The 25,617-nt window shown below is 35.2% G+C and overlaps 1 protein-coding gene across 2 annotated transcripts in view; it reads right to left on the bottom strand.

Moving 5' to 3' along the window:
* The window catches only part of IMMP2L (inner mitochondrial membrane peptidase subunit 2), a 406,503-nt gene that overhangs the window by 284,969 nt on the left and 95,917 nt on the right, over positions 1 to 25,617 (bottom strand). The gene's annotated exons all lie outside the window — the stretch shown is intronic.

Raw genomic sequence — 25,617 nt, 5'->3', positions numbered from 1 at the left:
GTGCAACTACCACACAATGCATCAAAATACTCTGGAAATCACATCTGGTACAAGAGCAGATAATCATTAAAAAAAATTCACAATATCTGGTTATGAGCTAAAAAGTACATGAAAAAGAAAATTATTAAGATCAAAATTCAGTAAAGTTTCCTTTTGGATATGACATAGAAATCTCAAATTTCATACTTACTTTTTTTTTTTTAACTGTAGCTGGCTGCATCAAATTTGAGGTTGCTAACATGTTAGCATTACTAAAATAATTAAGCTTGGGAGCAATAGAGTTTTTTAAATTAGCTCTCTAAAAGAAAGTACCATTATAATTACCTAATTACCCTTTGATGTAGTTTTATTCATAAATGCTGTAAACATTCCTTGCCTTATTACTGGGGGCTATGCCTCAGTTTACACACTCTGCAAGAAAATAAAGTTACTCTTATACACTGAAGAACATGTGTGAACAGAAAATGTCAGAATGCTGAATGCCAAAATTTTAAGTCCATGTTTTTCTTTCAAGACTTTATAAGGCAAGGCTTAAAGAAATAAACCAGCTTGTCCATTTAAATTAGATATTTTTAAAATAGCTCTTTTTTAGTTTATGCAATTTATACTGTCTACACCTGACTCTTACAGCCTAGTATAACACCACCTCTTAAGTAAATGATTAAGCTATAAAACTGTTAATGAGTGGATTTGTCTTTTGAGATTTGTCTTATATTTAATAATTCAGTCCTTCAGCAAAACCACTTCTTTAAAAGACTTTTAGCAGTTTTTTAGAATTGTTGGTATATATCCCCAGGCAAAAGAATGCTGGGCTGCAGTGTGAGACAGCGCAACCATCAAAGGGTATCAGCAGTGAAAATGCAGAACACATTAGCAGCAAGCCTGCTGCAGACTCAGTACCCAGCAAGGATGCTGACCAAAACCAAAATATGTGCCAGCATGTTTTTATTAATATTGCTACTTTCAGCAGATCCAGGAGAGTCTGAAGAAAATCTTTTCATCAGTGCAGCAACCAGACGTTCATAGGATCTCATGTCCTAAGAGGGAAAGTTTTAAATAACCTCATTTGCCTTGATGGAGACGTAACATTTTAGGTACATCCACAGTTTTCTGTGGATTAACATGCAGCTGGCATATGTTTCAAACTAAGAAAACAAACAAATATATTGAAATAAGTAGCTTAGTAGTCCATTTCTCTTTCTAAAGAGAAAAAATAATATTTTTATGATCCTATAATTTTACACAGCATGATAATTTTTCTATATTAAATGTATTTCTGGGGGGCTTTTTCATAAATTTTAAATACTGCTGGAACTGAGATACCAATAGAGGCTAGAATAATTTAAATATTATGATTTAAGTTTAATAATTAGATTCACTATAACTATTTTTTATTGAAATGTCATCCAAATGAGAATTAGCTTTGGTTTAAGTACTTTCTTCTTAACTGGTAGATAAAACTAGGCAAATGTTCCTAACAGATATTTTAGGACAGACTTTTTTCTTCTTCTCAGATCACTCTCATTATATCAGACTTGAACTTTGCTCACAAAATACTTGTCTTTTTTTTTTCTTTCTTTAATTTTCCATCAAAATCCTCCTAATGACCATTACTTCCCCATTCCTAAAATTTTGACAGACTTCATTCTTGATTCCGAAATCCCCATTATTTTTCAATAAAACTGCCTCATCTGCATTTTATATTTTATATCTGCACCATTCTGTTAGCCTTGATGCTAACAGCCTATTTTAAGAACTGTAGTGAGTACCAGGTAAACCTTACAACTCCAACATGCTGGTAATCAAAACCAGGTAGGTACTTTTTCTTTACTGGCTGTTCTAGTAGAAGGCCCACCCCAGGAAATATCTGGTTCAAAAGACATATCCTAAAAATCTCAGTACTATCAGGTTTGGAAGACCATAAGCAAAAACTTAATGCCTAATAATGTCTTATCTGCTATACTTCTGAAATTTAACTCTAAGGACAGAAGAATAATCCAAGTTTTATTAGCTGATGTGTAACAGCACTAGAAGGAAGAGACAGAATTGTGACTTGTGGACAGCTTATAATGTAGCTGATTTTAAAATTCCACTCATATACATCTTTACTATAAATGCCTTTTCTAACTAATTCAATTTTACTCATCGTATATATTCTACATAAAGGAAGGCAAACATTTCACTGAAATCAAAGAGCATTGACATTTTAAAAAGGCCTATCAGAAAAAAGTTATTCAGAGGACAAGATAATTCAACTTCAAAAGGCTTAACTGAAATGCCTGGTACCCAAATACTTAAAAAGGAAATCTGAAAATAGGTATGGAGTCCATGAAGTAATACGATTTTGTGTTTTGTTATTTTAATATAAACATATGTATTTTTACCTTAATAGGGTCCAATCTTCTGCCACTGTTATTTATATAAAGCTCTTCTAATTTTGGTAAATGGCAACTGAGAACCAAGTAAAGCAAGTCAAAATGACGAAGGATACTTATGAAATATGATTCTTGTACGTTACTTATGCAATTTTATAATCAGTTAAAGCAATAAGATGGGCAAACATGCAGAGCATTTCAAAGTATTAGAACAATCAATAAAAACACTTCCTTACCAATTTACCATAATACCTGAAAATCTAATCTGGACCTATTCATGAACACACAAGTCTTCTTGATTTGACAATATCTTCAAAAAGAGGTTGTTTGGATATAGCAGGAACAAGTTGTTGACACATTCTGTCTCTGGATTTTCAAGCAGAATAACAAAATAAAATCAATAATAAACCGCATTTTCTAAAGAGCCCTGGTTGTAGGCAATATCACTAGCAAAAAAAAATATATTTAGTGATATTTACTCCTGATAAGGAAGCAAACCAAGTATTCCAAAAGTTTTGGTCTCCACAGTTTCATCTCTTACTGAAATCAAAAGCAATCAAAAGCAAAAATTGTCAATGTTCTGTCACTTCTCGATTTTAATAAAGAATTTTAAAGAATCCAATATTCTGTCTTAAGTTTTAATTGCCCAGCTGAGACAGAAGAGCTTATATGCACATCCATTTACATTCAGTCTATCTACCTGTCAATGTGCTTCATGAAAATAAATGTAGTCCTCATAAGAGGAATGCAGATCTGTTGAGACCATGTCTGCAAGGCTTATATGCTCTACTGTATTTCCTAAGGAACTTTCTATTTTCTGAGAAACAATGAGAGGTGATTCTTCCATCAACACATCAATAATTATTAGAAGTTGAAAAGTAACTCCCTTTTGAAAACAAAATTGAAAGCTTTTTTTTCCAAATCTTACAACAATTGACAAACCACTATATCTCTATTCAGCTAGACTTCCAATACACATTCCAACCCACGAATGAGGACAAAAACCTAAACTTAAACAATTGCATTTGGAGTTAAAATCTTCTCCACATAAATGCCTGAAAACTTTCAAATTTCGCTGGTCAAGGTGCATCGAACAGAAAACAAAAATCCTTTCTTAGGTGTATGAGAGGTGAATGCAAGATTAGATGTGTTTATTTTAATTTTCTAAGTTGTGTTCATATAGAGAGAGACAGAAGATTGAAGATTAAGAAATGTCTTTTTTAATTCATACTTTTAAATGGACTGATGAGAATCTTGTGACTGAAAGCTAGCTCTTTTTACAGCTATGTGCAGTTTTCTTGACAAATTGAACTGGTAAAGGCAGTACACTGCAGAGGCTTTAAAACCAGCTATGTTAACTATCTATTCCAGATGAGGTAAATTGACTTTTGAGTGAGTCCTTCCTCTTTTTAAAGGATGATTTTCCTAGACTACTTTGGTGACAAAAGTACATATTCAACTGGAAAAGGAATAGAGATGACAGAATTATTTGGTTACTGATAAAAGCAAGCTATTTTTGTTAAAATGCCAGACAAGCAACAAGGCACCCTGAGCAGACTCACATGTTCTTGCTACTCCTGTCTCCTTCATATGGGTTTGACCTTCCAGCAGCATGTCCATGGAGTCTGTGTCACCATGGGTCCTGCCGCAGTGGGGGGTCCTCCCTTGTCTGCCCTTGTGCTGGCTGCAGCTCATTCATGGCTACCAACTTGCCCCACAGGGCTCTCTTTAGATGGCTAAGGTGGCCTACTTTGACCATTAACCAAAAGAATGTATTTGCTTTCAGTGGGATGCATCACATGTTTACATTTATGCATCAATATTGTTATACTGGATATGCACCCCCACAACCAAGTTCAAGCAATGTTTGAGGTTCCCGTATAACCTACAACTCACTAAACCACAAAACAAATGGTTGGAGTTGTTTAATATTTTTATCAATTTTTCTCCCCTTATCATTTTCAGTATAAAGTCTTTCATAAAAACTTGCCATTGAAATTCAGTCATTTGTTCCATTTTCATTAAATCCACATGAAATATCCAATTATCCCACTCTCTCCTATTAGTCAAAGTAGTCACAACTAATTGACAGCTTTTTCCATGCTGTTTGTGCTTCTGTAACTTTATACCTAATGGAGATTGTCCTTATCTACCTCATTGAGGTTATCTGCAAGCTGTGGGCTATTTGTGTCACCAGTGCAAACAGACAGCCACCACAAACAGTCTCCTTATGGATTGTCCTGATGGATCATCTGGGATTGTACTGATGGATCATTTGGGACCTCCTTGAGAGAGCCAAGGGCAAGATGCTAGATAAAAATCAGCAGCAATTGATTTCCAACAGAATCTTGAAAATCAGAGACATATATCTCACTTGTCTCTCCAGATGCTCAACTACAGATTCTCCTACTGTCCAGTGCAAAAGAAAACACTCATGAAGGACTGGTGGTTTCACTCAAAACTTCAAAGAAGCATGAACTACTATATTTTATCTTTGAAAACAATAGCATGCTGTGTTACTGTTGTTCCAATGCATCAGTATGTATTTTAATTGAAGGTGACAACATACTAAGGGTTTGACCTTGGGAAACTGAAAATTTCAAGTTGGGATCATTCACACCACCTACTTTATATACTTCATTTGCATATATATCCCAGGCTTCTTATATAGCCACTGAAGCACAGTTCCTTCTGTTTTAGGCAATACAGTCACATTTATTATCAAGCCAAATGCATTTGGCCTTTACATGGGTGTTGTGGGAGAACAGGAAGAACTCTAAAAGTGAAATGGTCAAATGGTATTGCCTTGGAGACACTAAAGTTACAGCAGAAGGCAGCAAACTTGCAGTAGCATCTCCTCACACAATGACAAGTAGCATGACAAGATAAAGAAATACTCAACAAAAGTTAGTTTTTAGAAACTGAAATGCTAGAGAATGTTCCCAAATAAGATATTGCCTGGTACTACAGTAGAGTAGTCTGAATCTGCATAATTTAGGCTTAAAAATCATACTGTTAATTCTATCAAAACCAGAAAGATTGCAGACAAATGTTACGCTCTGCCTATGCAATTGCAACTTTTCTAAGTAATCTAGACATTTTTACCGGCTTATTTCATAGCAATGTAGGAGTCTAACAAGCCCTGTTCTGTGGCATTAAAACAACTCTAGTAACTGTTGAGACTGTTAAAAATATTAATAACACCCACACACCAGAGAAGATTCAACCTGCTTGTAAAGCCTAGAAAGTAGTTCACTCCTGTTCTTAAAAACTAAAAATGACAATAACAGAAAAGAAAGAAGTTTCTTGGATTTTTTTTATCTTGAAATATATTCATGTTCTGTTTCCTAAAATGCAAAAATGGAAACTAAATTATTAGATAGGAAAAGGTGTATGAAAAGTCAAGATAAATCTTTGAAATTGAAACTCTTAAAGGTTATACTATATAAAAGTGCTGTTCTTCCAAAATAATATAATATAGATAAAAAATGCTTCAAGATGTAGACATTTCATTATCTTTCTATCTGAGAATGTACTATTTTTGCAAAGGCTGTTCCAGCATGTGACATTATTATTTATTTTAGCTTAAATGCTAAAGCTTATAAAAGTAAAATCATGACAATAAATTCAGAAATCCATGCAACTACAGGCACAAGCAAAATATATTCTCTTCTTTTAAGTTGTTTTCTGTTTAACAATGGCTCTAATAATATCATCAAAAGAGATGAATTCAACTAATTGTGCATGTCTGACATCGACATGATATAATACTTTCTATTATAAACAGAAACCACATGTGGTCAACTGTAAGAGCTCTAGATGAAAAAAAGAAAAAGTCAAACTGTACAGAGGACAGAAATCAGCACTAATTGAAGTTACACACAAGGAGGAACCATATGGGGATGCTCAGAAAGCTGTACAGAGAGGTTCCTAACATATATCATTGTATTATTGGTGCAATATTTAAATATTATAAATATAGGATCCAGGAGATTACATTATCCAGGAGATTATATTATCCAGGAAATGTAAGGTATCATGGGAATCAACAGAGATAAGAAATAGTCAACACGCTATTAAGAGTCCTCATGGATCAGTTTCTGCTGTGATTATAGAAGTCTAATAATTATGACCCTGAATAAATTTTCTCAATAACTAAGGGAATTAGGGAAAAGGTTCTTTAAAACATTCAAGCACATTTGCATAATGCAACCATGTACCTAATTCAGATATAGGCATGAGAGCCTAAGTGAGAGCCTAAGACATGCCCAAAGTTCAATATGCCACCGTGACAGGTCTGTGTGTTACACTTTGGAAGCCTCCAAACGGCTAAAAAGATGAAACATTTTCAGCATGGATGTTGAGTTTAGGTGATGAGTACCAGTCAGTGTATAGAGAGGTTACTAGGGCAGTGAGAAGCATTAATAATGGTGATTTCTCAGTACAAATTTCCAGGCCTGACTGGTTTTGTAACTGGGTTTAGAAAATTAGACAGATGATGTAGTTTCCATAATTGTGGCCCCACTGTGGTTACCAAACAATTTCAAAAATCTGAGTTTAAATTTATACTAAAGCAAAGAATACAGATCCCTGTGTAAAGAACATAAACATGCCTCAAATATAATGGAATTATATGTAACATTACAGTACAGTTCAAGAATGTATTTATGACAATAAATAAATATAAGAATGCTATTAGTGTCACCCTAAGCCTATTGACTAACACAAGTTTTGTGTGAGATAGTCAAAGAATTATTGCTACTATTTCCATATTTCTTTACTTAACTGTACTGAGAAGAAAAATCCTACCATTAAAACATCATTAATACTTAAATAACCATGGGTCTCCACTGTTCACATTCTTACAAAATTATTAGAAGACTAAATCTACTTAAAAAAAAAATGTACACAATGTGAATTCTTCATCTGTCAATTTATATTAACTCCCTATAGGAGCCTAGCAAAAAACCAAGAAAAATTAAAATAATGGAAAAAGAACTGAGAATTTTGAAAATATGTTTGAACTTATCTTACATATAGTTGTTGGAGAACTACAGAGCAGAAAGTTAGGGTGGCTGGACAACATGTAAGTTATATTCCATAGTACAAAGAAAATACAATCCTAAAAAATTCACTGTCAAAAACTTTGGAACCAAATTTTGTGATCTTCTCTCTAATTAAATTGGAGAAATTGACAGAAGTGATCCAAGGTAGGTTTTCTGGTTTGGTTTTTTTTCTGTTGACAGGTACTTTCTAAAATAGGTATGTATGATAAAAGAGAGCAGTAATCACAGCAAAGTTCCATATCACAGCAAGAGAAATAAGTATGCCCCTGTCCTTCCTTTTAACATCAGGAAATTTGAAAAAAGTATAATAATATAAACCTGAGAAAAAAGTAGTAAACTTTTTCCATCAACAGATTCAAAGGCCTATTAAAATTAGGTTGCTCTTACTCAGTTGTCACTATCCATATTGCACAAAGAAACTGAAGAATATGAGTTATGTATGAAGTTTCACAATGACATTAAGGAAGAAAGGAAAACCAACATTCAGAACTTGCTCATCTCAAACACTGCTCCACCAGATCATTCTGCCCATCTCATCTTAACGTATAAGAGACAAATACCTTTACTGTTTATTAAAATACTTTAAAATTATGCACATAAGAAGTCTGATACCTAAATATCATGGATATTTAATATCTATGATATTCAGTAGAAAGTAAATAATCATTACCTCCAACGAGCACTATGCATATCACAGACTACATGGATAAAATAGGAGTATATAATATTCAGAATTAATTCCTAGTTTGTTAATATACATAACGATTATTCATAACCTCATATAAATATTTTGCAAGGTATTAAAACTAATAAAATTAAAATAATATCTGCAATGTGTAATTTAAATAGGGAAAATCCCTTTTTTTACCATATAAATAACAGAGCAATTTAATTTAAAAAGTTCACAGTAGGTTTTTTAAAACCATCCTGCTTCTTTATTCACAATAATGGATTTTTCTCTGTTTAACCTATTTGTTTAATTAATAAAAAGGAGCATGCTGTGAGTCTATGAAAAATCCATGACACAACTCCTCTGAAATCCTCGACATTGGATTGTGTATTTTCTGTTTAAATTTTACATCCCACTGCCAGACAAGCTATGGCTGCTTGCTAATTTCTCTAAAGCACTCTGACTGGATCTCATCATTACTCTAAGTCCACTTTTCAGGAAGGAATAATTCAATCATTTTGTATTTTGTAGAGCTCTGGATCAATTCAAACATCTAATAAGAGCAACTTTAAAAGGCATTCTTCCATCAATTAGGAAGAAGCTTAATTTATAATATTTCTTATACTACCACTGAAGAAAGAGAAGTGTATGTGGGCTTAGACAAAAGAAATCCCCATCTGTTTCCTCTCATGCTTCAAACCAGAAGACACAAGCTTTAGTAAGGGAGCCATAAATACAGAAAAGTTATTGATACTCTGTTACAGAAAATATTTTTTCCTCTGATAGGATGATGATAAATTAGAGCCTGGTCCCTAAACTTTGCTCTTCTCACTTTGCAGTGACTGCAAACACTTTTCTCCACACAGAGCTTATAAAGTTATCTACTAATGACTTAAAAACCTACCTGTTGCACTGACTGATCTCCCATACCTGGTTAATATCTCTCCTTAGGCATGCCACTGTCACTTTAAACACAGGAGTCTCTCGTCTTCACTTTCAAATTTTCTGCCCTTTTCCCCATTACTATTACGACTATTATTATCTTAATTTTTAAAGACTATAGACTATAGTTTTTCCTCTCTCTCCCCTCATTAGTTATCCAAAAATATCTCTCTAGTACCTATCATTTTATTTCCATACACATTTCAGCTAGCACTGACATTCACTAACTCATCACTTCTATTATTAGGGCCTTGTTCTGGCCCTGAGCTATTCTCTCACCAATCCTTTCTGTCTTGGTGACAATTTTTATGCAAGGCCATTGTTGTCAAACCTCATGGCTTTGACTCTTTTTGGTGAGACTTTCTCTGTTGCCATTCCAAAATTTAGATTAGGAACACTGTCATAAAATTTTTGAAAACACTGTGTTTAGTCTGCTTTCCTGAGCCCAATTCCTCACCATCCAATCCACCATAGGTTGTCTACATATTCTTCAAATCCCTTTTGTTAAGGTCTTCCATCAAAGGCCTCTTTTGTTAACACCTACCTTCATCCTACATAAAACCAGACAGGTGATTCCTTCTGACAATTATATGCATTTACATCCAGCTCTACTTACTCACACCCATGTGCAATCGGACACGGCTGCTGAGGTGCTTTACAGCAAGAATGCAACCTGAGCTATATGAAGTGCAATATGGGAGAAGAAAGAAAAAGAAACATATAGATACTGCTCTTTTTAGTTCATTTATGGTATATTGATAACTGTTTGTAGCGATTCTAGTATCTGTCCACTCTTGTACCTAAGTTCAACATGTTCATATATGATGCATGACAGAATTTCAGTGCTTCTGAACTACTGAAATACTGTATTATAAGCTAGGTACATCTAATAAGTAATGTCTATGATCAGTGGGTAACATGGTTAAAGGACTGTATAGTCTGAGTAGATACTACTCTGTCTGCCACACCTGATACTCATCCTCAGCTTAACAAAATTAATGACTTTCTCAATTATTTTTTCCTAAATGCTGTTCTGCAGTGAATTTGATATTGATATTGTCTGCAGTGAATTCGATATTGTCCCCACACTTGCATCTGTTCACCTGATCAGATTTGAGACAAGAACTGTGTCTCATTTGTTTTCTAAATGAGCCCCATACTCATTATATGCATCAAACATTAGCTCATTCATCAATAGAGGGCTGTGCTATTCCATTCCTCTAGAATTTTATATAAGAATTAGACTGCATACTATTGTTTGCTATCCTTCTATATATTGTTTGGAATTTTTTCCCAATGAAAAATAGATCAAATACAAAGCAACTCAAAATATAAACATGCCATCTATCAAACACGCACAATTCCCTGCTTATATGAAAAGATTTAGAGGTTGCTACACTGTGGGAATAATTCAGTTCAATTTTTATCATTGGGATAGTTATATAATCCCATCTAAACAAAGCCTTGTTCTGACTGTTCAGTAGGATTTGCTGTGTACAGAAATGACACAGATTGGAAGTAGGTAGTTCTAGAACAGAGCTACCATACTTTTGCAGATGCTTCTCAACCCATTACACAAACTGTAGAAGGTAGCTTGGGAAAAGGCAGAAATTACATTATCATGCTCTCAGCACCTCAGCAATCGCCACCACAGAACCATTGAGTTTCAATTTGTTTTTCAAAAAACAGTGAAAAGCCTACACTGAAATGAAGAGAGAATCACTATAACATAGCAAAAGAAATAACTGTAAAATTTATAAATGAAAATGTAAAGGACATTTCCTGTAGCTGGTACAGACACCACGTTAAATTTTAAAAGGCCTAGTGCTGAATGTGAAATATGAGTATTAGGTGACCGGAGCATGGAAAATGCCCTTAACCAATCTAGGAAATGGCTTTTCTCTCCAGATCATGAAGAAATATACACTGAAAGAGCTGTTTATCATGGAGTAGAATAAGAAAAAAATGGGACAAAGAACAAAAAAAATGGACTAGTAGTTTCTTTTACCATAAACCTTCCTGAATATGCTTTAGGGAAATAGAGACAGCTACAACACAGGAGAATAAGGACAAGTGTGGGCTCCTCAGTGGGTGTTCAACTGAGCAATAACTCAGTCCTTTTAAGAAGCTATGAGCTTAAAGTACAGCTGAAGTACCTTGGCAAGGAGAGGAATCCAATCTCTTCAGAGATTATTTATGACAAAGTGCAGCTAACTAAGACCCAATTTGTTTGTGGAATTGTAGTCATTCCACTGCAACTAAACAACAAATGAATCTGCCTTGTAAAGGATTCATTCAGGGTATAAAAGAAAACAAAAGAGAGAAACAGATACCACACTTAATTTACACACCGATTTACAGGCTAACTTACAGAAATGATTGATAAAGCAATTTTTGAAAGCAGAGAACTCTCTGAGAGAGAGGGCCTTTGAAACCCATCTGTAAAGTGAGCACTTTTTATATCAGATTTATAACTGTATACTTGTTGGCTTAGAATCCATACTATCTCTCATTATATTACTGTTCCCCAATTTACTTCAGATGCTTAAATTGCAAATTTTGTTGAACTCAGAGAACTAGCACAATTCTTGTTTTATATAAAAGTAAATCACACTCTAAGATTAATTTTTTTAAAGTACCAGAGCACAGTGTGTCCTAGCAGCTTCCCGTGGGCAGGGATACCAGAAGCAGTGGGGGCTTCTACAGGGAAGCCAGGTACCCATCCTGGTAGCCAGGGTTTTTCCTACTATCTCTGGCCAGGGAGCATCCAGGGGCAGCTGAGGCAGCCCTTGTATCAAGGCACCTGCCTGGAAAGGTCCTTTTCTAATTATTCATATTTAACTTTTATTGTGCGTGTTATGTTAAAGTCCATTTGAAAGTGCTTACATTTTAAATTGGATTTACTGTGAAAACAGTAAAATCATGTAACATTGTCTAACATATCAATCAATATTTTATCACTTGGCTTGATTTTACTCAAAATTAACATTAAGTACATTCATTGAAAATTAAAAACTGGAAAGGAATTTTGGTCACTAATTACAATTTTGGGTCAATTTCTGCTCCTTGTCTTGTCGGTTTATAGGGCAAGACTTTTCACTTCTCTATGCAAAGATCATATAAGCATGAACCCAGTCAACAAAAATGAGTGCATATCAAATAGTGAACAAAAATATTCAGGGGCAGACTGGACAAGATTACAAGAGAGGCGTTGCTTTAGACTTGGAATTAGAGTAGGAAAAATCTGAAATTGTTCAAGCACATTAACCATAGGTCCCAGAAAAATGCCACAGGTCCAAAGAAAATGAAGAGAGAAAATAGCCATTGTCCACTAATTAAAAGCAAAGGTATAAATTCCAGTTCTTAAATACTTACAAAAATGGCAAAGCAATAATGCTTTTGAAAAGTGACATTTGCTTTTCAGGTACTGAAAAATTAATTCTTAAATTAAAAAAAAAACCAAAACTACTGAGAATATAATTCAATAGATATTTCCAAGCAGAAGAGACAACAGCTATTGCAAACATTCAAACAGAAGGAAGGTAAAAGGCCAAGACTAGAGAACAAAACAATTTAAAGGTTGTGTATTTGAAATAGGATAAATGAGCACCTACCGAAGTGCAGAATTATTTACAAAACAAACTCACCATAAACAAAACATAAAAAGGGAGTAACCAAACTGCTTGTCCAAAAGCTGAAGATAAAAAGAAGAGCCTCCATCAAGCATTAAAAAAAATTCTATAAAAGAATTACAAGAGGTGCATTGTATTTTTAATTGAGAGCTTCAAAAGTTTAAAAGATGTAAAAAGATAACCAAACTTTGCAAAAGGGAAGGAATTTTCCATGCTAATGAAACAACAATGAAAGCAGAAAATTGTGTGGAAAGAACGCAGTTAAATGAAGCCAAAGTAGAGAGATGGAACCCCTAAGACTGGCATAAGTTGCATATGAGAAACATATATCTATGTTTGCAAGCAGCTACTTAATATTTTATTTTGATGCTTTGAAAAATATCTACTTTATACACTATGCAAATAAAATCAGTAGTACTAACACCACTAAATTTAACTAAGGACAAAAGTATGTAAAATGGAGCAGCTAATGTCAGGAAAGGTAAAGAAGAAGAACTTGACAACAAATTTTAGCAACACTACGGAAGATGGTTTAAATTAAGAATTTGTTATTTCACCAATTATGCAAAATTTTTTGACTCTGAGATTATTGTAAGAAATTATGTATGAAATGGGGTTTCCTAGACACACTATAGACTGATAAGCAATACATATTAGCTGTAATGGAAATGTCAATAAATGTGTCAGGACAGTTTAAATGGAGGAATATATTTGCCAAAACAGTCTACATTTGCCTTTGGTTTATGTACACATGTCTAATTAGTAATGTGAGACTCACTGGAGGATTTCAGTAGAAGAATTAAAGTTGTCATACACTACACTAGAGTATATAATTTACATGAATACTGAAGAAATGAAACCTTCTTTAGGGTTTAAATTTAGCTACAACAGGACACTTTTTCAAAAAAGCTCTGTTTTAAAATATGTAGAAACTTAGTGTACATTGTTTTGAATCTTCCTACTATACATATTGATTAATAGATTAATATTTGGAAGAACTTGCTTCCTTCTGGAGAAAATGCCCACTACTCATCTGAATAACTGGGTGGGTGAGCAACTGGTTCATGGCTCAGGCACAAAGGGCTGCAGTGAATGGGGTGACATCAGACTGGTGACCTGTCACTAGTGGGGTTCCACAGGGCTCCATCCTTGGCCCTGTGCTCTTTCCAAATCTTCATAAAAGATTTGTAAACAGGACAGGAAGGGATACTGAGCAAGTTTGCAGATGACACAAAATTGGAAGGAGCTGTTGACTCCTGTTGGCCCTGCAGAGACCCCAAGAAAGGAGAGAACAGGCAATCACCAACCATATGAAATTCAACAGGGGGAAGTGCCAGAGTCTTCTCCTAGGATGGGGCAACCCTGGATGTTTGGACAGGTAGAGGAACAAGAAGCTCAAGAGCAGCACTGTGGAAAGGGACATTGGGTTCTGGTCTATAGCCAGTTGAATGTGAGTCAGCAGTGCCCACACTGTCCTGGGGTGCATCAGGCACAGCATCACCAGCCAGGCAGGGGAGGGGATTGTCCTGCTCTGCTCTGCAGCTGGGGCAGCCTCACCTCGAGTGCTGGGGGCAGTTTTGGGTGCTGCAATATAACAAAGATATAAAGCCATGAGAGAGTGTCCACAGGAGGGCAATCAAGATGGTGAAGGGCTTAGGGGAAGCCTTTTAAAGAGTGGCTGAGATTACTTGCCTATTCAGCCTGGAGAAGAGAAAACTGAGGGGGAAACTCATTGCAGGCTACAACTTCCTCAAAGGTAAGTGGGAGGGAGGCAGGCACCAAACTTTTTACTCTCTTTACCTTTCACTGGTCACTTTTCCCGATCACTGCCAGGACCCAAGGAAATAGCATGAAGCTACAATCAAACAATTCTGGTTCTGATCCATGTTCAGAAAAGCTTTTTACTCAGTTTTCATTTACTTTTCACCAGGATTTATGACACACCTAATTGCATTTATGACGCACCTAATTAACTGTCCTTGCTTTTTTCTTGGTGCACCAAACGTGTTGGTTCCGAGCTATTTCCCAAGAAAGTTCATTTCTAGCCATAATCTGTGCAGATTCAAGGCAGTCTCTGGACTGCTAATCTCAGGATTTGTTTTAGCTTTGGTAGCACTCATACAGCTGACATAATACAACAGAAGAATATAAATTATATCACAAATAAAACTTTGCAGTATGTAAAATCTTTCAGCAGACCTAACTTAAAAAACATGTACATAAAAGACCATAGCTTGAACAAAACCCACAATTAGAAGTTATTAACAGATATGGAATCATTTACACGTATACGACTAAATACGTTTGCTTCCCAGGTTTTTATCTCCTGCCTCTACCTTTAAGGTAGAGGTTATATAAGGTTCTTTTCTTGTAGAACTGCTATTTCAGATCAACAACAAATATTTTAACCTGAAATAATACTTAAGAAAGCCTGGAGAAGGGGGGATTTAAAGGTTAGTCTAAATATTTTCTCTTTAGTTCATATTTGCATTCATTACTACAGACCAAAAACATGTACAGATGAAACGTACTGCAGGACAGCCTTGAACAGGATATTGTAGAATTAGTGTTTCACTGAACTTTCTGACCGACTGCTTTTAGCATCTTTTCAGGTAAAAACATTTAAAGGGCTCAGAACATTTAACTACAGTACAGAAAATATTCTTTTTGGAAACCACAACTTAAAAGACTTTCATTTTCTTCTTCACGTATATATTCTGTTTTTAATAGTCTTATCAATTGTATCTTCTATGCAGTTTGAATCAGGAAATATACAGCAAAAACTACATGAAAAAATGACTACACTACAAAATTCTCAGAAGTAACAGTTATGGAAACAACTTATTGTATCAAAGTAAAACAAATCTGTCTTTATGTCTTTGTGGAGGACTGTCAGAATACACAGTAACTTACTGGCTAAATAAGGGATGAGTCTCACATATTGACACTTTGTTGCAACCACGCAAATCACTCACTACGCTTCTCTAGAAATTGGCTAGTTCTGTATCAATGAGGAGTTCTCATCTCTTCTGGTGTTTTCTAAATTTGTTGTGGATTCTTCAAATAAGAAGATACATCTTCCATTCAATGAAAAGCAAAAATAAGTGACATTTTTCTCCAACAGCTTTGTAAAAGAAATATGCTTCAATTTTATATGAGAGTTCAAAATTAGTCAATATGTCTGTCTTTCCTACTACCAGTTACTTAAAGAGTTCTACTCTAGACAGCTCATCTTATTGACAAGTAGTCAATAAAGACAAAAGTAGTCATAGTGTAAGAAAATGGCCTCATTCTGGCCAAAACTGTAGCCCACACACAAAGAAGGCATCAATGAGTGAGGAAAGCTCAGGCTGATGTGAGTGTTCTCACATCAGCAGTTGTTGTTAACTGTAAAGCACTTCGATTGCTATGCAGTAATCAGAAAAGTATCCAGAGACTACAGGAAGGTTTAAAAACTCTTCTCATGATTACACAAGCATGACCTAATAAATCAAACTAATACCCATTGAGATGTGCAGTTTTTTCACTGAACAAAACAAAGTGAAAGGAATCTGCTCACTATAAAAAGCATTAAATTCTTATAATGTAAAAAAAAAAAAAGACTTGTCATTTTGCAAAATAGACTGATTTAAGTTACGTGCAAATTACACATTCCTCTTTCACAGTGTCTCGCTACATGTAATAATGCCAATTTAAATAAGCCAGTGCCTTACTGAACAATAGTTCAAGCAGCATGGATTTCAAAGGGTGAAGAAATACTCAATTTTAATATAATCACAATCTTTTGTCCAACAAAAGCTTGTTCATTTGGGGATTTTACTGAAGCAATTCTCAAGTTTTTTCTATAAGGCAAATTCTTTCAAGTTTTGTATCTCTTTTTCAGCCCAGTGATTAACCTCATTCTAAATTAAAACCTCTTTATGTCTTTTTATGCAAGTCTGTATGAAATATTTCCACTAAACACTGAATTAATACAGTAAGAAGAAAAAAAAAGAAAAAAGCATGAATACTTGTTTTTTAAGATCATCTTCCTGTTATTGAAACTGCACTCTCAATTTTTCTAACATATTAAAAAACTTCCAGTATTTAAAATAACGTGAATAAACGGACTGCTTCAGCTGTAATATACATCAAATACAAAAAGGACTGAACAGAATATTCCTTTAAAAATATGGAACAGAAACTATTTCCCAGTTTTCAGTTTCTTCAAAATTCTTCATTTGCTTATACAGCTTTTTCTAAACTTAAAAGGAAAGAAAATGAACAAAGAAACAAAACAAAAAAAAAAAAATTAAAACCAACAACATGAAATAAAATAAGACCTGAAAAGCAAAATAAACTCATTTGTGTTTTCTGTCAATTTGCATTACTTTTCTCCTCAGTTTTTCTCCTGGCACTTAAGAAGACTTCGAGCTCTGCATGGCCTACTTTCATTGCCATTTCAGGAAGGATTCATGTCATCCATTTTGGAAGTGTCTGCATCTCAGCTAGGTCCCTTATGTTCTATAGAGAATAGAGAGCAACTGGTCACTTTTAGTACCCAATTTATGTAACTTATTTTAGATGTCTCTTTCAAAATGAGATGGTTTACTCACCTGGGAATGCTCATTTATCTCCACTGACTGAAAAGGAGAGAAGTCTAAACAATGAACCTAAATTTAGACACCTTCATTTGGCCAGATGAAACCCAGGCTTATAGTCCTTCCAGATACAATCCCTATTTCACATGCCCAATGGGCCTTTTGCTTTTAAATCCTGTATAATAAAACTTTGTTTCCTGATAAAGTTCCACTGTGCTACTCCCTGAGCCATTCACTAGTAATTTGCTTGTAAACTCTGTAAAAGATAGCATTATTCCAACAGTGCCATGGTTTGCTTTCTCTTGTCTGTATGTTTTTGATTCTGCTATTACAGCAGCATGTAGCTTAACTTCCATTAAAATTTGGGCAGATCTAGAGCTAGCTGTTTTCCCTCATTTTTCAGCTTCCTAAATTTGTATGGAAGTTGGTGTTCCATTGATTCCATGCCTTGGTCTGGGGTTTTTTTGACACCCTTTTTAAAGGGCAACCCATTAGGTTCTATTTCCCTTTTAATTACTTTCATTCTCTGAGCTATACTGTGCTTAGGATAATTTTAGTCTTCAACTGTAAGGATGTCATCCCAAATCACATTGTCTTCTATACTTCACAGCTTTCTTACAGCTCCTCAATTTAAAAATTTTCTTGCAATCTTCTTGATGTTAAGTGTCAACAGTTTGGTTCTAGATGAGATTACTCTCTCTTACATAGGTGCTCTTTATTTGGAAAAGTCCTTCACATGATGTTTCCTCCATAATATGTTAAAAACCTTTACATATGAGTTTCTGAGTTTTAAACATTGAGTTGATGAAGAGAGCTAATAGCCAAATGCAAAAGCTTTGGATTTGTTTCCATATTCTAACATATTTTGGATTTTGGACAGGTTTCTTTTGGACTCATTTACACTAAAACTATTATTTAGTTCCCAGAATGGCATTTGCTAATCCCTTTGGAGGACACAGATTATCTACCGCTCCTCAAAGGACTGACAGACTATTACTAGGAAGCATTTTTAATTAAAATTGCTGTTATGTTGCAATTAACAAACAGAAATAAGTCACTGATACAGCTAAATCTCAGTAACCCAAGATGAGGTTGTTCAAGTACACCACAGCTCTCATTTTCTTAACAGCTCTTCAAAAACACTGGAGTCAAAAAACAGTTTTAAAATAAACAAATATTTAATTCAAGGCCTAGGAACAAAACAGAGAGGTTTTTCTTTCTTGATTCCCAAGAGAACCACTACAGCCACTTATTGTATAAAGTATTAGTTCTTCAGAGACACATTAAAGACTCCATCAGTATATAAACCACTTGCACTGTATCATTTGTAGCTTTGCTTGACATTTAGTTTCATACACAAAAACCAATGGACAAAATTGTTCTTCCTGTGCGTTGATATTCTAAATTTGAGGTACATCAGATGTACCTCAGATTTACTGGCATTCTTCCAGTTTATTTGAATCTGGTCACACTAGGGAAAATATGCTCAGGTTTTAGCCTCCCAATAATTCTCACAAGAATCAAAGCTATCTCTCCAAATGATCTGTTAGCAACAAAATTCACTATCCAAGGTCAGAAAATATTTCTGACTGCATATGAAAAGTTTTTAAGGAAGCTCATGAACAAAGACATTGATATTTTTCATTTACATGCTTTGATAAATCCCCTTTGGAAGATCAGACACTTCGTATTTACAATTACATTACTTGCACAGATATAATAAGCAAACTGCATTGATTTCAGCCATGTTATATGGAGCAAATCATCTGATAGTTTTTTCCATACTTGGAGCCTTGTATTTCAAGCCTAATTTATCTACATTAATTCTGCTGCTACCTTTCTTGACCACAAAGTGACAACAAGTGGAAGGAAGGGACTATATTACTTTCTTCCTGGGTAAGTTCCTATTATGAAGTTTATTAGAGACAACACTCAGATTTCCTGGAAAGAAAGCTCAGCTTCCCTATAGAGACACTCAACAGTACAGGTCCAGAAGGTGCATAAACCTTGCAAGCAGAAGTGAGCCTGACAGAATGACTGTGATAACCTATTCACACCAGTATCATGTCAGCAGCTTTAACTACCATCATTACCAATCTCTAATTGATATTCAATCAATAATATTGATTTATACTCATAAATTTTCAGACATATTCCAACATGAGGTTAGACAGAACTTGGTTATTTATACAATGATAGTTCATCTGTCATAGACAATTTTGAAACAAGGTAAATAAAGCCCATAAGTAAGGGTGCTAGGTATGCTGGGATTGCAGGTGGACTTCGAGAGCTGTCTCAAACTTGTCTCTTTTGTAACCTAGGAATTTTTTTCCAATCCCATATCTCAATAACACTTGTGCAATATCACAGCGCTTCCCTGCCTGAAAAAGTTGTTTGGAAAAAATCCACAAATTTTAGTGAACTCAAACACATTTTACTTTAATGACATCGGCTTTAAGATGGCTATATGTGCATTAAGATGGCAAGCAAGGTGAAAGAGGCACATCCAAAATCAACCATGTTTGCAGGCAGATGACAATGGAAATTATGAGACAGAAAAAGAGGATGCAAGCCCCACTACATCCATTAGCCAAACCCTTGGTAAATTACAGGCATGAAAATAAAGCAGGCATTAGAAGCTGTAACTGGCCACTTACCCACTGGCAGTCATGAGAAAGCATGTATGCAGCACTTCCCATTCTGCAATTCCTTATTGAGAAACTAATGAAGGTGATTTGGCTTCCAAAACTGCCAGGTCTTTCAAAAACTCACAGTACATACAAAAGTATCATGGAGCATCACATTATCTCTTTATTTTCTAAGGAACAGACACTTGCATGTGGCTATACAGTCCTGTTAAGCGTCTTCTAAAAAGTAAATTTATGGTCCCACCACTGAGAAGGCAGTACATTCAAAAAGCAGTAAAGCTCACATTTTTCTATGTAATGCAACTGTCCTGTGAGCAAAAAATGTAAGACTTTTGCTGGAGAACAATCTCTCTTCTAATATAACACTAAAAGATCCGAAGAACCAGCAGTGCTACGTGAACTGATGCCACTTGATCTCAAAAATAGCTCATAACTTGTTATGATGGCTGGTTATGATTTGGACATGCATTTTGAGTTCATCTTCAATACCTAATGTAGACTTCATGAGTTAAAATATGATGTTCTACTCTCTAGTTTTCTAGAGAATTTCTTTACGTTTCTTCGTAATTTAGTTGCTTCTTATGCTATGGAAAATTCAACAAGACGGAAAAAACATTATCAATATTTCCAGGCTGCAGTACAATGTGCCTAATGAGAAGCATAAACTTAATTTTCTTAAAACCCAACATATGTGGTACTAAAAGTCCTTGTCAGTCTTTAGCTATAATTGTACTCTGCTAACTTATAAGTGTGTCTAATTAGTCATTACTCACTGACAGAACACATCCCCTATCCTTCAGAATCAAATATGACACAGCAAAATATTTTAGGCATGTGTTGTTAACTATGTATTTTTGACAAACTGCATATTCCAGGAATACAGCCATCAGAGACCAAGAGATTCTGGTCTCATTTGAAGTTGTTTGGCAAGATGGAAAAGGTTAGAATGCATCTTTTTATTGCCTTCCAGCAAGATCAACAGATAAAAATCTGAAGCAATGTTGAGCTCAGACTATTCACAATTAGAAAGAGGATTTCTACCCATTATTTCTTTTCTTTGGAAAGCAAATAGAGTAATGAAGGAATTAGCATGAATGTTTATGTCTGGCATCTAGCAGAGCTGAGTAATTCGTAGAGTGCAGGAAAGTGAAGATTGGCTGATGGGTTTAATTTGGACTTGTTTTTACACTTAGAGTAATTTTAGCTAAATTGTTTGGACACAAAAATCTAAATGTTTCATTTTCCAAGTGTTTCATTTTTTCAGAACCTCTTATAGAAGCATTCACACATAGTATCATTTCCTTAAAAGATGCAATTCTAATGAATAAACTATTTGTCTGTTAGTAAACATTGTTTTGAAGCAATATAATTTACAGCCCAAGGCTATGAAGTTTGGAATAACTTTTATATGTGACAGAAACTAATTTTACAATAAAAGGTGGCCCAGAAATTCTCTGCTATGTTATCTAAATCATACTACTGCACTCACAGTAGTGTTGCCAGTACTGTCAAGTCTCACAAAGTACCATTGTTACTGTTGGAGGAATTCCAGAGAAGGGCTACAAGGACCAGAGAAGGGCTCCAGACCTCTGGAGCAGCTCTCCTATGAAGACAGGCTGAGAGGTTGTTCAGCTTGGAGAAGACCTGGGGTAGATCTTGTGCTTTCCAGTACCTGGATGAGGCCTATAGAAAGCTGGAGAGAAACTTTTTTGATGGCATGTAGTGAGAGGACAAGGGTTAATCGCTTTAGGCTGAAAGATCAGAGCAGATATGAGGAGGAAGTCTGACTGTGAGGATGGTGAGACACTGGAACAAGTCGCCCAGGGAAATTGTGAATGCCTGGAAGTTTCAAGGCCAGGCTGGATGGGGTTTTGAGCAGCATGGTGCTCCTGCTCATTGCAGGGGGATTGGAACTAGAGTTTCCTTAAGGTCTCTTAAAATCCAAACCATTCTATGAGTCTGTGTACATTTGGATCTTTCATACAACTGTATTAGGCACAAGAGAGGTAAAAATCTTTGTAAAACATGCAGTCCCCGTAGTTTTTGTGGTCAAAAAAGACCGTCTTGCTCCCAAAATTTTCCCTTAATTTTCAACAGATTTCTACTAAAATCCTGTGACAGGCATTTACAATAAACTTTCACTCCCTTTAGACTGCCTGATTGGTACAATTTGCTAACAGCCTAAGCCTGAAGTATTCTTGGCAGATCTCACTCACTTCACATTGCTTGATTAGCACCAAAAAAGCATACATCTAGTTTCCCTAGGTGCTTACACAAAACTGTAAGAATAAGGGAAACACAATTCATGCCGATATGCTTTTGGCCACTAGTCTAACCCAATGTGAGCATTTTAGATATTTTACCACATCCTTTTGAATACAGTATCTAAGGCAACAGGCATTCATCAAAGCGTAGGAATATGGATATATACAATATCACATACTCTGATTTATACTGTTTTATTTTCTTGTGAATTCATACCAGCTGCTCTTTTTGTTTGCTAGTTAAAATCTAGTTTTCAAAGAATTGCAAGTCATAATGTCATGTTTTCATTACCATATGATAACTGTCAACTGAAAGCCATCATTTGAGATACAGACCCAGGATTCCTTTTTCTTCCATGTGCACCACCTTAAATTTAACCGTACCGATTTTCATTCTATTTGCCAAACACTCAATTGAATCAAATCCCCTGGCAAATTCTCATTGTCGGTGCTACCTTACCTACCCAGAGTAAGTTAGTAAGTCAACACCAAATGGAAACATATCACTGCTTACTGGGGTTTTTTCCCCATATTATTTATTAATATATTGAAAAGCCTATGTTCAATAAAGATATTGCAAACTTCATGGGAAACCATTCTCCACTGATCAAAGCAGCATACATTTTAATCCAGTATTTATCCTTGCAAACTTAAATACAGTAACTATTTCTTTTCTTTTACAACGTCTGGTAAAGTACCAGAGTTATTATATTTTATAAATTCTGGCCAAATGTATTAGTTAACAGGAAGCACATAACAACCACTTGTCTCTAAGCAGCACCATATATTCAAAATGAAAAATTTCCTTTTACAACAGCCATGTTTGCTTGTCCAAAAGCATATGATATTTACCCATTCATTCATTAATTCTAATTCACTCAATAATCAAAAATAAAAAGGAAAAATCATGACTTCAAATGCATTCAGATGGTAGTAGGAAGAGGTTTTGTTTTGCAATGATCACTTACACAAAATCATGGAGGCAATTGAATGTTTTCCTTTGAATAACAGAAACAACACAGTTTTATCAAAAAGTGCTTTATTTTTACACACAATTTCTTCTAAAGATTATGTTAGACATTTGTAACAACTGCATAAATGGTCTGCAATAATTAACAGACATTTCAGTCATTTATAAGACTGCTAATATTTTAGCCTATGAAATAATTACGTAAATTAAACTAATTTCCACCATAGCCATTCAACTTCAAACAGCTGCACAAACCAGGGTTTTTCTTTTTCTAAAGAAATCTGCATACTATTGTGTTTTGTATCACAGTTATACAGCTGCAGTATTGTCCTTTACTGGCACAAAAGAGACCTTGAAGCCATGGTCCATATTTTAGGTGCTTTCTGTGATGCTCACCTTACCATCTGTTCACATTAATCTCTCAAATGAATCCACTCAAAAGCATGCCAAATATAATCAGATTTATGGTAGAAAATATTTGTAATTAAAGGCAGAAAGGAGCACTTGGTCAGTAAAAGTAGTGAAGTTCTATGTACATCTTTAATTGTTCACCTTTAAGCTTGCACTACCATAACTGACAGGTTTTCTTTTTTGAAAACACCCACTTGATAAAGTGGACAAGATAATCAGGCTACTATATTAGCTCTGTAGCTTTTATGACCAAGTGACTCTACAGGGAAAGAGCATGAGTTGGCCTCTCCATTTCTTTCTCCTTATCACCCACTACAGCAGACTAGCAAAACAACCTATGTCTTTGGAAAGAGCAATAAAATGTTATTACTTAATGAATACTCTTGAAAACAACACAGGGAGTGTCACTGAGTCTCAACAGCAAAAAGATCATAGAATCATACAGTTGTTTGAGTTGGAAGGGACCAAAACCTCTTCTAGTCCTATTGCCCTGCAATGAGTAGGGACATCTTCAGCCAGATCAGGTTGCTCAGAGCCCCACCCAAACTGACCTTGAATGTTTCCAGGGTTTAAGCATTTAGCACCTCTCCGGGCAAACTGGGCAAGTGTTTCATCAGCCTCATTGTAAAGAACTTCCTTCTTATATGTAATCTAAATCAACCCTCCTTGAGTTAAAAACTTACATCCTACCCTATTGTAACACACCCTGCTAAAAGGTTTTTTCTCATCTTAAAAGATCCCCTCTTTAGGCATTGAAAGGCTGCAACAAGGTCTCCCTGGAACTTTCTCCAAGCTCTGACCCCAACTCTTTCAGATGGTCTTCATAGGAGAGGTGCTCCAGCCATCTGATCATCTTTGTGGCCCTCCTCAGAACTCACTCCAACATGTTCATCTCACACTGGGTGCACCAGAGATGGATGTGGCACTTCAGGTTAGGTCTCACCAGAGCAGAATAGAGGGACAAAATCACCTCCCTCAACCTGCTGGTCATGCTTCTTCTGATGCAGACCAGGAATGAAGACTGAGCAAGGTAAATTAATTTCAGCAGCAGGAAAGACAGGAAGCCAGAAAAAATAGGGCTACTCCCAGTCCTTTAGAATCTACAGCCTCTCCTGTACCCTGAACCCCGTTAAATTAACCTTCCTAGCTCTCTCTCTCTCCTGTCCAAAATGCACTTGGTAATGATTACGAAACTGAAATTTCTTTCTCTCAAAAGTCTTGACTCACTTCTAATTATATAAATTCAAAGGTTATAAAAATTGTGGTTACAGATGCTAAAATTAGAAGAAACAGAAAATTCAATATAGAGAAGTTGGAAGATAAGCAGGAACTGAAAAGCTCGGGGAAAGTAGGTTCATTCTTCATGTAACTGTTATCAAAGTTTTAATCTATTAGCTGTTAAAAAAAAAACCAACAAACTGGTAAAGTGCTTTTTCATTGAAGACTAGGACATATGGTAGAAAAATATGACTAAGCAGAGACCCACAGAAGGGCACAAACACGTGTTGAACATCAGCTATATTTGGTACAGCCATAAATTTCAGCACCTTACACCTAGCCAGGTGGGTGAACACAAGCAGGTGCAGATTAGAAAGCAGGACAGTGTAATACCAAAGACACATTTAGAGATCACACAAACACAAGTACATATCAGTATCTCTGACTTTAGTTCAAAAAACTAGTTTCTGTGTTTACTAAAATTGATAGTGATACTTACTTGGTCTGATGAATTCTAAAACTTGGTATCACTTTAATTTTCTAATTACAAGACAACATGAGTCACAATAGAAAGTAAGGGAATCAAAACCACCACATTTACATTCATCTATTTCTCTTTCTTAAATAGCAATACTAGTTTGTACTACAATCAACAGGTTAAAAATTTTATTTTTTATAAAACAAAGTCATATGTCATTACATAGCCATACAGCCATATCAAAAATTATGATCTCACTCCCTGGCATATTTGAAGTGCCATACTGTTTTAAAGGCACCATACTGTCCTGAACAAAGCTCTCTAACCCATGCTCATGAAATGAATGTTGGATAACATATTTCT

The sequence above is a fragment of the Molothrus ater genome, chromosome 5 (assembly GCF_012460135.2).
Source record: "Molothrus ater isolate BHLD 08-10-18 breed brown headed cowbird chromosome 5, BPBGC_Mater_1.1, whole genome shotgun sequence".
NCBI lineage: Eukaryota > Metazoa > Chordata > Aves > Passeriformes > Icteridae > Molothrus > Molothrus ater.
Note: the sequence above shows the minus strand (reverse complement) of the source record. Positions and strands in the feature narration are given on the sequence as shown.